Raw genomic sequence first — 10924 nt, 5'->3', positions numbered from 1 at the left:
TTGTGTGTGTCTTCTTTTGTTCGGTGGGACAAACATGATTTAAAGGGGGATTTTGTTTTGGCTCTAACTGCAGTGTGTCTGGACGGCCACATGAGGTCACTACGAGACCTTGTGTGCAGATCGGTATGCTGGGAGAATATTCTTTCTTTTACTTTCCCCATTCCACAGGGAGGTCAAAGGTCAGGGGTAGGTGCTCCAGCATATTTCACAACGTTGTTCCCAGTGTGGGAATAAGAAAGTGTTTGGCATGTTACCCGTCTAAATCCATTGGACGCCCAAAGAATCAATAAGGAGGTGGATGAAGACATGTTTGCATTCTGTTTTGCTCTTGTGAGTTCAGGCAGCACCTCATTAAAGCAAATTCAGAAACTCAAAAAGTGCAAAACAAACCATTGCAAACTCTTTTTCAAATAGTAAGGGTCGATCGTGTGACAGCTCAGCATGAGCTTGACTTATATGTGATCCTAAAAACGTATAAAAACGCAGTCGCACCACCGTTGGATCAAATACTTCCGCGGGGCTCCACGTAGCCACACAGCACAGAGCCTTTCCCTTCTCCACTTCCAACCGTCTTCATTATACAGCAAACAGCTGGAGGCCTCGGGGAAGGTTGTGAATGTTTATGCGCAAGTGTGTGTGTGTGTGTGTGTGTGTGTGTGTGTGTGTGTGTGTGTGTGTGTGTGTGTGTGTGTGTGTGTGTGTGTGTGTGTGTGTGTGTGTGTGTGTGTGTGTGTGTGTGTGTGTGTGTGTGTGTGTGAGAGAGAGAGAGAGAGTCCTGAGGGAAGGTTTTGGACCTAATTGGCACCGGCGTGTCAAATGTTTCCGTGAACCAAGCTGGCACCCCTGTACGTCAAAACTCTGCCGTTCCCAACAAAACGGAGCGGCGCATGAATGGCGATGAGAACGGAGACAGGATTGCTGGAGGGATATGAAATCACTTTATTAAAATGGACATACAAAAAAAAAACGAGGCTGGTACATAACCTAAAATGACTGCTGGGAGGTCGCAAAGATCCAAATCTCCGAGGGATGATTTTCTGGTGGAAGTGAAGGAATGTTCACATCTAATCGGAGACACACGCTGCCTCGTCATGACGTGTCTACGTCTGTACAGTACAAACCCGACTGGAACAATGCTGTGAAGGATCATCCCGTCATTACGCGCTCCGCAGAGTCGATGATCTGATTAGACTTTGAAACACCTCGCTGGGTAAATTTAGATATTAATGAGGAGAAAAACGATTTTCTCAAAACCGCTATATCTCCTTAATGAGTTAAGATGCCGAGCTCCCATTAATACTGGCCATTATGTGGAGAAGAGTATGCTGACATAGAATTATTTGCTAATGAATGAGAATTAGCTTAATTAATGACCTCATTAGCATAACTACTTGTGTTCAATATATCACAGAGATATGGTTTATGGACATTAAGCAGCTCAAGTGGCTCTCATTCATTATGGTCCCTCCTAAATTATATTGCATATTTTAATATCGTATGTCCCACTGTCACGTAGAAGATATTTATTTCACATTGTTAGGACGTTTTATCACACGTATCCTGCACTTGTGGTTAATCTTCACAGACTAATGTTAGTGTTTCTATTAATAGGGACTGTAGGAACATTATAAGGGAGGGGGAGGGGGTCAGAAAAAGGGCAGGCTCATGTATTTTTTTTTCTCAGCCTTGACATACTTTATTTCAATTTTCCCCAGCAGAGTAATCACTTCTTCATACGTTGCTTCTTTTAGTTAATAATGGTGAAACGATTTTTACCGGTTATTTACACAAATTGGGGGGGGAGGATATTTCCAAGTCTAGGGGAAAGTACAAATATATATTTAGTGGAGGGTCTTGATTTTTTTTTTTTTATACCCGTACAGAAGACCATTTCTCCAACCAGTCTTTTCCATGAATTATCTTCATTTCGTGGAACACTGGGCTGCTTGTGCAACACATTATCAGGGAAAGGACAAACACATGAGCAGGGCTGTGCCTAACCACCGAGGACACTGAGGTCATTTGGGTATTTCTTCTGGGATGTGGGGTGTTTTAGGCAGATTCCACAGGAGTCAGTCTTTCTCCATCAGAATCCGTACTCCTGACAGCATGGAGAGGGCTTAAGTAACGGTTTCTTTTTGTGGGTCTATAATTTCCAAATTCTTGACACCTTGAAACTCGGAAATCTGGCATTGGTTGTATGGTAAATGGAAACAGTTTTATTTACATTATAGTTATGTTATGGACATGCTGAGATGCTTAAACTGCACTCAACATATCGACTTCCCCACCCACAACCGCGGAGGGGGGGGGGGGGGGGGGGGGCAGGGGCCTTCTCCATCGCTGCCCCCCTCCCTCTGGAACCCCCTCCCCCAGCACCTCAGACATTCTCCGTCACTCGCCACTTTCAAAACTGCACTTTAAATTCATCTATTTAAATCTGCTTTTAACCTGTAACGTCTAGAAATGAGAAGCCTGTGTTTATTTACTTGTGAATGAAGTCAAGTGTTTCAAAAATGAGTACGAATTTCACTTGTGTGGAGCAGCAGTAACTGAGGGGGGGGGGGGGGGGGGTGGTCGGTTAATTGGGGAGGGTACCGTAACTCATGACCCCGGTATTTTTTAATTTCCGGCTACGGCCCTGTGCCTGAGAAGAAGAGGCTGACTAACTTCTAATCACACATAGTTATGGGCGATACTCCCATCAACCATTATCACCAGCCAGAGGCTTTTATAGTTTTTCTATGGCTGGTGTGTTTGTCTCTCATGCGCTCTGGAAGCCTCTACCCAGCACGAAAAGCCTCATTTGGCTGCAGTAAAAACAGTGAGCGGTGTGTTTTGTGAATTAGCAGACAATGTGGCCCCGCAGACAGAAATAGCTGCTTCCTCTCAGCGCGGGCGTATAACCTCTCGACGCAGCTTTGTAGTCTTCATCGCGGAACGAGCGGAAAAGGTTCACTGGGAGGGTAAAGCTGACACCGGATCTGCAATAAAAGACATATCGTGCATGTAGACAAAGAAGCTGTTGCTGTTGCTCCTTGGAGCTGTTTTGTGTGAGAATCCAATTACAGGAGCGTTATTGAACTGTGCGCTCACTAAACGTTGATCTGTGTCCTCAACCAGATCAAAAATAACTGGTATGTAGTATTTGGAAGAGAAGGCCAAGCATGTTGATCATAAGAAATCATTTTATATTCAAGTTTTTTTTTTTACTGTTGTCTTCAGTAATCTTTATTACACGCATGCACCGTATGATAGTGGTTTTATTTCCGCACGCATTATAATAACTGTTGAACGTCCACGATGAGTGCTTGGGTAAGACCAGCAGATGTATCACGCTAACAGAGAGACGGCGCTGGGCGCTGACAGCTGCTAGAGGAGAGAGCTATGGCCAGAATGGCCTTCCGTCCTTTAGGGGGAAGCAACATTTCAACATTTAACTAATGACTGATGGCTGGGCGTCCAAGTGCCTGTCCTCTCCACTCCAGCACACACACACAACCACACACAGAGACAGAGAGGTCACCTTAACCCACCACAGCTCGTAACGGGCCGCTTCTCTCACACACACACACACACATCTCGGCCCCTGAACGTCTGGCGCTCCTGCTGTATCAGAAATATTAAAAACATAATCTGCTGGATTAAAAGTTGCACTTTATATTCCTGCAGTTTGTCAAGTAGAAGCTTTGCTAGCAATTTTGATCGTTAACGTTTCTTTTATTTTCCATTTTTTTACGAGATAAAGAACAACTCTGCTGTTTCTCCCTTACCTCCCCCATGTTTCAGACTCAAGCGCTGACCTTGTCGCAGGTGTTTCCAATCTTGCAGCTGATTAGCCCTCTGCTCAGGTTGACACTGGGTACAGCTGGAAACAAAGTGAAGTCACCAAAAACCACCTACTCAACTGTTATGTGAGAAATATAAAACTTTAAGGTAGAATGTGCAAAGTACAAATCTAACAGTACGCTCACAATCCGGACGAGAGGTCTCGTTAGGCCAGAGAAGTGGAAACACCTGTGCAAGGTGGACCGTGGGTGTTGGGTAACGATCCGGTGGAAAATATAACCATGGGTATATAGGGTTAAGCAGTAAAGGCTTTTTTTTTTAATGTGTTTCATTATTTTTTGGTACAGATGATATCATGTTGCAAGGGGTAAAAAAATAATGGAACAGTGTGTAACTTTTAGGGGGCTCTATTGGCAGGAATGGAATATAGAATAAAGTATTTTTTCTTCATTGTAAAATCACCTGAAAATAAGATTCGTTGTGTTTTCGTGACCTTAGAATGAGCCTTTTCTTGCTGCCGTGAAACACCATGCAGTGCATTACTTTTTAATGCATTTTCTCTTTGTTTTGCAAGCAAATAGAAATGGACTTTACATTGAAATGAATTGATTTTGATTAGATCATGCCGATATGACCAAGTCATCAAGTGGAGTTTGAGCTAAATGACAACACTGCTTCATGCCACTGCTAAAGGTGTGCAGATACAAAGCCAATATATATAGACTTAAAAGACACAGCAAGTCATTCAACTAAAGGTTTTTGATAGTGGTGCGTGCAGAATGAGCACGCGTGCGTTCCCCCGACGCGGACGAGGAGGCTGAGCTGCTCTGTCACACCGTGGCACCACTTAGTCGTGGTGGTAAAAATGGTAAATGGTGCCACTATTCTATGCCTCCTTTGGGTTGACTAAAAATACACGGAATCCATCACGCGAAGCAGTGGGACCCAGACAGACGCCTCTGAATGACTGAGGTGTCACGCGGCGTCTCTTCAAGCTGCCTCGAACATGGTTGAAAGTTTGTGACACTCCGTCTCAACCGCCGTCTCAAAATAGAGCGTTTATGAACAGAAGAAGAAGAAGAAGTCAGAGCTCCTGTGTGTTACAGAGGGAATACGTTCACAGTCACGAGTCACACAGGGGTGTCAATAGAAACAAATAAATATATATAACACTTCAGGTTCAGGATCAGTGTGCGTTTACGCCGTGACAGGTCCTCCACAGGAAATCTGTTCAGCATGAAATGTTGCTTTTCTTGTATCTGAGCCAGGATTGATTCGTTTTGTTCTTTTGAAGCTAAACCATATTGTCTTCATTGTTCTCTTTGATCTCTAAGTGAGTTCTCAAATCAAATAAATTATGCATTTTAGCCTTTAGTGTGCTCTATTTATATACTTCTCTGCTGCAATAGACTTTAAACGTACTTTCATATAGACATGGATGCAAGCGTTAAATGCTCTCGTATCGGCAAGAGTAGTTGGATTAATCGCACCTCAATTAAACTGCAACTCTGAAGTAAAGAGCACCTCAAGGACAGCGTTGACTGGCGACTCATTTACACACAAATTGCCATGGTAATGGGGGGGGAAGCACGGCGAAAAGGCAATGTAGATAATCTTAGTTTTGTATTGGGTTTACTCATCTTTTATGCTCTGAAGATTTAGGCCTAACTGTCTTATCAAACGGCCTTTCTAATATATATTCCTTGAATTTAAACATTTAGTACTCGCAGACAAATGCACATTTTCACAGCTCGAGTGGACGTCTTTTTAACTGCAGCATGAAGGGAACCGGTCAGCCGCTACCTGAAATTAGAGCTGAAATTGTGCGATTTAGGCTTAATCGCGCTGAATGTCGAACTTTTAAAAAAGGAAACCATCTTATGTGTCCGCCTCAAGTCCTCAACTGCATTGTCTCCATTTCTATAGTCGAAGAAACACACAATATCTGATTTTTACATGCATTTCCACACGCAATATATATTTTTTAAATGATCAGATTCTTTACATTTAGATAAATAGCCAAAGAAATGTTGCTTTCTGTTTGCTCCGCTCGGCTGTTGTGTTAAGCTGTTTGGCTTTTTGTCTGGAAAGTCTTGTCTCACACTCTTCCGGCTGCGGTATACTGACGCTTTATGTAACTATACTACATCTATCTTCATGCCTTTAGCCACGTTATTATTGCATATTCGAAGATTTTCCTTACTTGACATGGCTACATTTTTTTGTGTTCATTTTTCAAAGAAATAACTAAAAGAATTGAATGAAACTTCCTCACCTGCCAAATACAAAGAGAACGTTTGTCAGGCTTATTTGTTTTTTTGGTCCATATTAGGATTTCTCTCTGGCAGAGCCGGCTGACTTCCTGCATTATTTTCCGAAACAGCTTTTCTGGTACTAAATTCTGAGAAATCATTGTTGATTTAACCCTCACCTAACTTTCATACTTCAGCAACTGCACTTCTGTTGTTGTTTAATCCCAAACAACGATCTTGTCCTAAACCTAACCAAGAAGTTTTGTTGCCTAAACCTAACTAATTTGTTTCCTGTGAAGGTTTATTTTGAAAAGACTGAATGCATGCAGCAAGCGTAAATTGACTCGTTGTTGGCTTTCGTTGGTAAATGAATAATACGGAGTGACTTTTTGTAAGATATCCCATGAACCCTTGTAGAAGGAAACGTGCTTCCATTCAAACGTCCATTCACTTTAAAACAGAAGATGTCTCAAGCAAATCTAGGAAATTGATGGGAAATCTAAAAATAGCCACTTTTTAAAAAAGTGACAGCTGTCCAGCAACAGTTAGCCAGACTCACTTAATGCTGGTAATATTCAATATCTTTCTTGTTGTCTACAAATCCAATAAAAAGCCCAAACCTTTGGCCTGTGCACCCAAAGCCTGATACAACTTCTACCTTTGTGCCATAGACAGAGACGAGACAACCCTGTCCTGCTGTTATAACTAAAGCAAACAAAACGTGTATTAATCCGCCGCTAAAAGTAGTCCTTGACAAATACACGACAGTATTTACTCCTGTCTGAGTAATGTTTGCTAAAAAAACGAAATTACTGAGCCTTTAAAAAAAAAAAAAGTGTATATTTGTGACTTTAAAAATCTTCAAAAGGACCGAATGGGTGCTAGACACAGGGCAAGTTAGAGAGCACTCACACATTGTTTTGTGCATAACACCATTCATATTGTTTAAATCTTTTCGAGTCTTCTTGGAACATATTTCAATCATCAAGCATTTGCGTCACTGCTGCTGCAGCGGATGTCAAACCACTGACCTCAACAAACCGCCGCTCTCCGGAGCGTCCTCTCCCGTTTTAGCTCCCTCTGCTGTTTAAACGAGCTCGACCTGACTCAACCTGCTGCACCCCACTGAGGAGGCCACTCATGAATATTTTAGCAGAAGTTTGCTCATTGCACAATGAACTGTTTTCCCCCATCGCTCGAAGCCATATACATGCAGGCGCTCATGCCAGTGAGTACACACGCACACACACACACACACACACGCAAACATGTATATATCCTCTTACTGTACCTGTACCACTGCACCGTACAAGTACAGATACACATAAAATCCTCATCACGCACTCACTTATGCACACATCCGCCACACACACACACACACACACACCCACACACCATCACAGACACTCACACACTCTCCCAGACACTCACACACTCTCACAGACACTCACACACACACTGTGATTTGATGACTTTTGATGCTAATGAGCTGTTGGGGTGTTTACCCGACACGCATGGTGGGTGTCGCATGGGGGCAGCCGCCGCCTGCTTTTAATGATGTTTATTTGGCACACGTCTGAGGAGCTAACGTGTGTGTGTGTGTGTGTGTGTGTGTGTGTGTGTGTGTGTGTGTGTGTGTGTGTGTGTGTGTGTGTGTGTGTGTGTGGGTGGGTGTGACTGACTGACTGACTGACTGACTGACTGACTGACTGGCAGATGTTTAAGATGAGGGAGGGAACGCATCGAGAGATAACTCCCGCAGATAACTGAACGGTGTCACGACCCAGCGCTCGACGAATGAAGGAACACGACCGGCGCCTTGTGTCTCTGCTGTTTGTGTTTTTAAATGGCATGTTCTAATTGTTATTCTCTTGTCTCGCTGACTGTCGAAGCATGCTTGCCTCTTTTGAACGGAGACAGATTTGTTAGGCTGTCAAAGGGCGGGCTTCAACTCGCATTAATGTTTTTCCGAAAAGAAAAAAAACAAACCTGAAGATAATTAGAGGCCTGGAACTCTTTTATTTTTTCCAGACATGACCAAATCTGCTCGATGAATAAGAAGGGAGTTGGGTTTTGAAGCGAAGAGGTCGGCAGGTGGTTTGGAGAATGGACTGTCCTGATGGTTAATAGCTTCCGTGTCCTTGGCAAAGACGAGGGCCAGTGCTTTATTTTGAAAGGGTTTCTCCAAATCACTTTGAGGAGAAAAGATTTTCAGTTGACGCCGGCCGTCAGCGAAGCGAACGCAAAGCGCCTTAAATATCTGCCAATAAACAGAGAACGCTTGTCTCTGATTGATAACGTGACAAGACGCTTCATCAACCACCGTATTGGCATGTGTATGGTAAATCAGCATACCAGGCGTCACTCCTCGTTGAATCTATTTGCTTAACAATCGGATAACTTCACAGTCCAACGTGTTTCGCTCTCACGGTCTCTAAAGGAACAGCGGATGCTTTGGAGAGAACAGCATCTGTCTGCACGTTACATCCGAGGTCACGGTTATCTGACGGGGGAATCTATGTGTGCGGTGTGTTCCTGTGTGTGTGTATTTGTAATAAAGTGTGGCACCGATTGTCACCAGAAAAACATGAGGGGGAAGGCTGACGAGAGCTGCTGGTCGTTGGCACCTTCATTTCGCCCGTCCTCCAGAAGGACGACACAGGCAGGGGGTGGAGGAATGTGCGCTCGCGCTTGTGTGTGTGACACGATTAGAGATGGCTGGTGGCGACACGTGTCACTCTACTGGGTTTTCTTTCCCTCGATGCAACAGAGGATGGCGACGAGAAAGCACAGTAGACGAGCATCTTTCAGCTCATTGTTTTGGTATTTCTTTCAGCAGTGAGTGTGTAGGCCTACATGTGCTCTTAATTATTAGTGTAAGTAGGGTGTGAGTTGCACCTGTAAACACTGTATTCTGGTTTAAGCAAACCTGAGCGTACTAGCTAGAGCACTCCAATAGAAACTGGGGCACTGTAGCATGTTAACACCTTTATCCAGGTGTTTTGTAGGTGTGTTACTTAAAGGGACGGTTCACCCTAAAATCAAAAATACATATTTTCCCTCTTAACTGCAGTGCTATTTTTTTTTAATCTAGATTGTTTTGGTGTGAGTTGCCTGGTTTTGGAGATCTTGGCCGTAGAGACGTCTGCCTTCTCTCCAACATCATGGGACAATAGCACTCGGCGGCAGGAACTACTTTCTTTCTACCGAACTAATCCCGCCAAACCGTGTCACCGTGCAGAAAAGCGACGCATCTGCTCGCGGACGAGAGGCTCGTGGCGGCGCGAGATGTAAACATCGATGCTTTGTTCTTTTTAACAAATGTTTCACATTCACATTACACCAGACATTTCTTTTGTTAGAAGGCGGGCAGTTTACACACACGAATCACAAAGCCACAACAAAAGAAGAACATCTCGCTCACACTAATTGAGTCCTTTGACTATTTGCTTTAATTCACTTCCAATATTGGTTTTGGCCACAGGCAGGGAAACCACTCTGCGCACAGCAGGTGATGAAACAGAATTAGAGGGAAAAACAAATTACTGCAGATGACACAAATCTCGACACATAATAAATCCCTTTCAATCAGGTGATAATGACCAAAACCGTGACAACAAACGGCAACAAATGCATACAATACAATGCCTTCATTCATGTGAGAAAAGAGGACGGAAATGAAATAAGATTTTGATTCAAAAATTGAGCAGGAAATGGATTTTCACTCATCTTAGTTGGACCGCTACATTGTGGCTCACAACCACGAAGAAGTGATGTCAGCCGTGTTCCACTTCGATGTAAATTAAACATACAGTACCCTCTCTAAGCCATCTTGTATGAGGTGGGGGCTTCAATCTCCTCCAATTGAGGAGGAAGAGCTGTCGAGAGTTTTTTTTTTAAAGTAGCCACTTCTTGTTAAAGATGATGAACATGGTGCCAAATTAAAGTTGTTTGTCACTGCGTTTTTGTTGCGGTCTTTTGGGGTGAACGGCACACGGTGCATCTTTTGGTTCTCCATCTAGGCGCGTCTGTCTTAGTTTTGTCTCTCTTCTCTCCCAGTAATCAAACCAGGGGCTCCTCACATCCTCCATCCTCTCCCTTCTCTCTCATTTTCCCCTCTTCCCGTCCTGACACTCAAAGTTATTTCCCAAGCTTTTCGCTGTCTCCATTTTAATTACACAAAGTCCTTTTTTGAGTTGGAGGGCTGTGCTGCGCCACGGAGCCGGTGGGGTAATCATAATGTGGTTATTCATTCGTGTCACATCCAAAAGGGAAGGGGAGGGAGGAAGGTGGAAGTAATTGAGTCCACGGCAGATCGGCGGCTCCTTTGCTGAGGCCAGAGGGTAATGAGCAGAAGTGTTGCGTTTGTGTGGGCGTTTGTGTGCACTGTGTTTTTGAAGTTCTCTAAATATTTGTCAAATTCCTTTTTTTAATAGCCTGAATAAGACGAGATACAACAGAGCATAATGGTTCTGTAGTTTGAAACCTGTTTGGAGCTAATTAAATCAGATACTATTAACAGAAACAGGCCTAACCCATATTTCATCAGCATCAATAAGAACCCCGTCCTCTGGCAATAGCTTCTGCTGAGCCTCGGGTACGAGATCAATCTCCAATATGTCTTAAAGTATTCATGTTATTGCTTCCTCGAGTCCTCAGTTGTATCGTATAGGTGCTTTAACATCACTGGATTATACACACTAGCTGTTAGCAGCAGCTATGCTATCCTTTACTATAATTATGAACATGGCCAGGGCGGCTGGTTCCATGATGGTAACATTAGACATGTTTACAGAAAGGTGTAAGGTATTTATTAAATCTGAAGCTCACCTTTAATACGTCAATAAATTAAGTTTTGGTGATGTTGATAAGTCGATTCTATA

The sequence above is a fragment of the Pholis gunnellus genome (genome assembly GCF_910591455.1).
Source record: "Pholis gunnellus genome assembly, chromosome: 22".
In the NCBI taxonomy this organism is placed as follows: Eukaryota; Metazoa; Chordata; class Actinopteri; order Perciformes; family Pholidae; genus Pholis; species Pholis gunnellus.
This window is presented reverse-complemented; position numbering follows the sequence as displayed.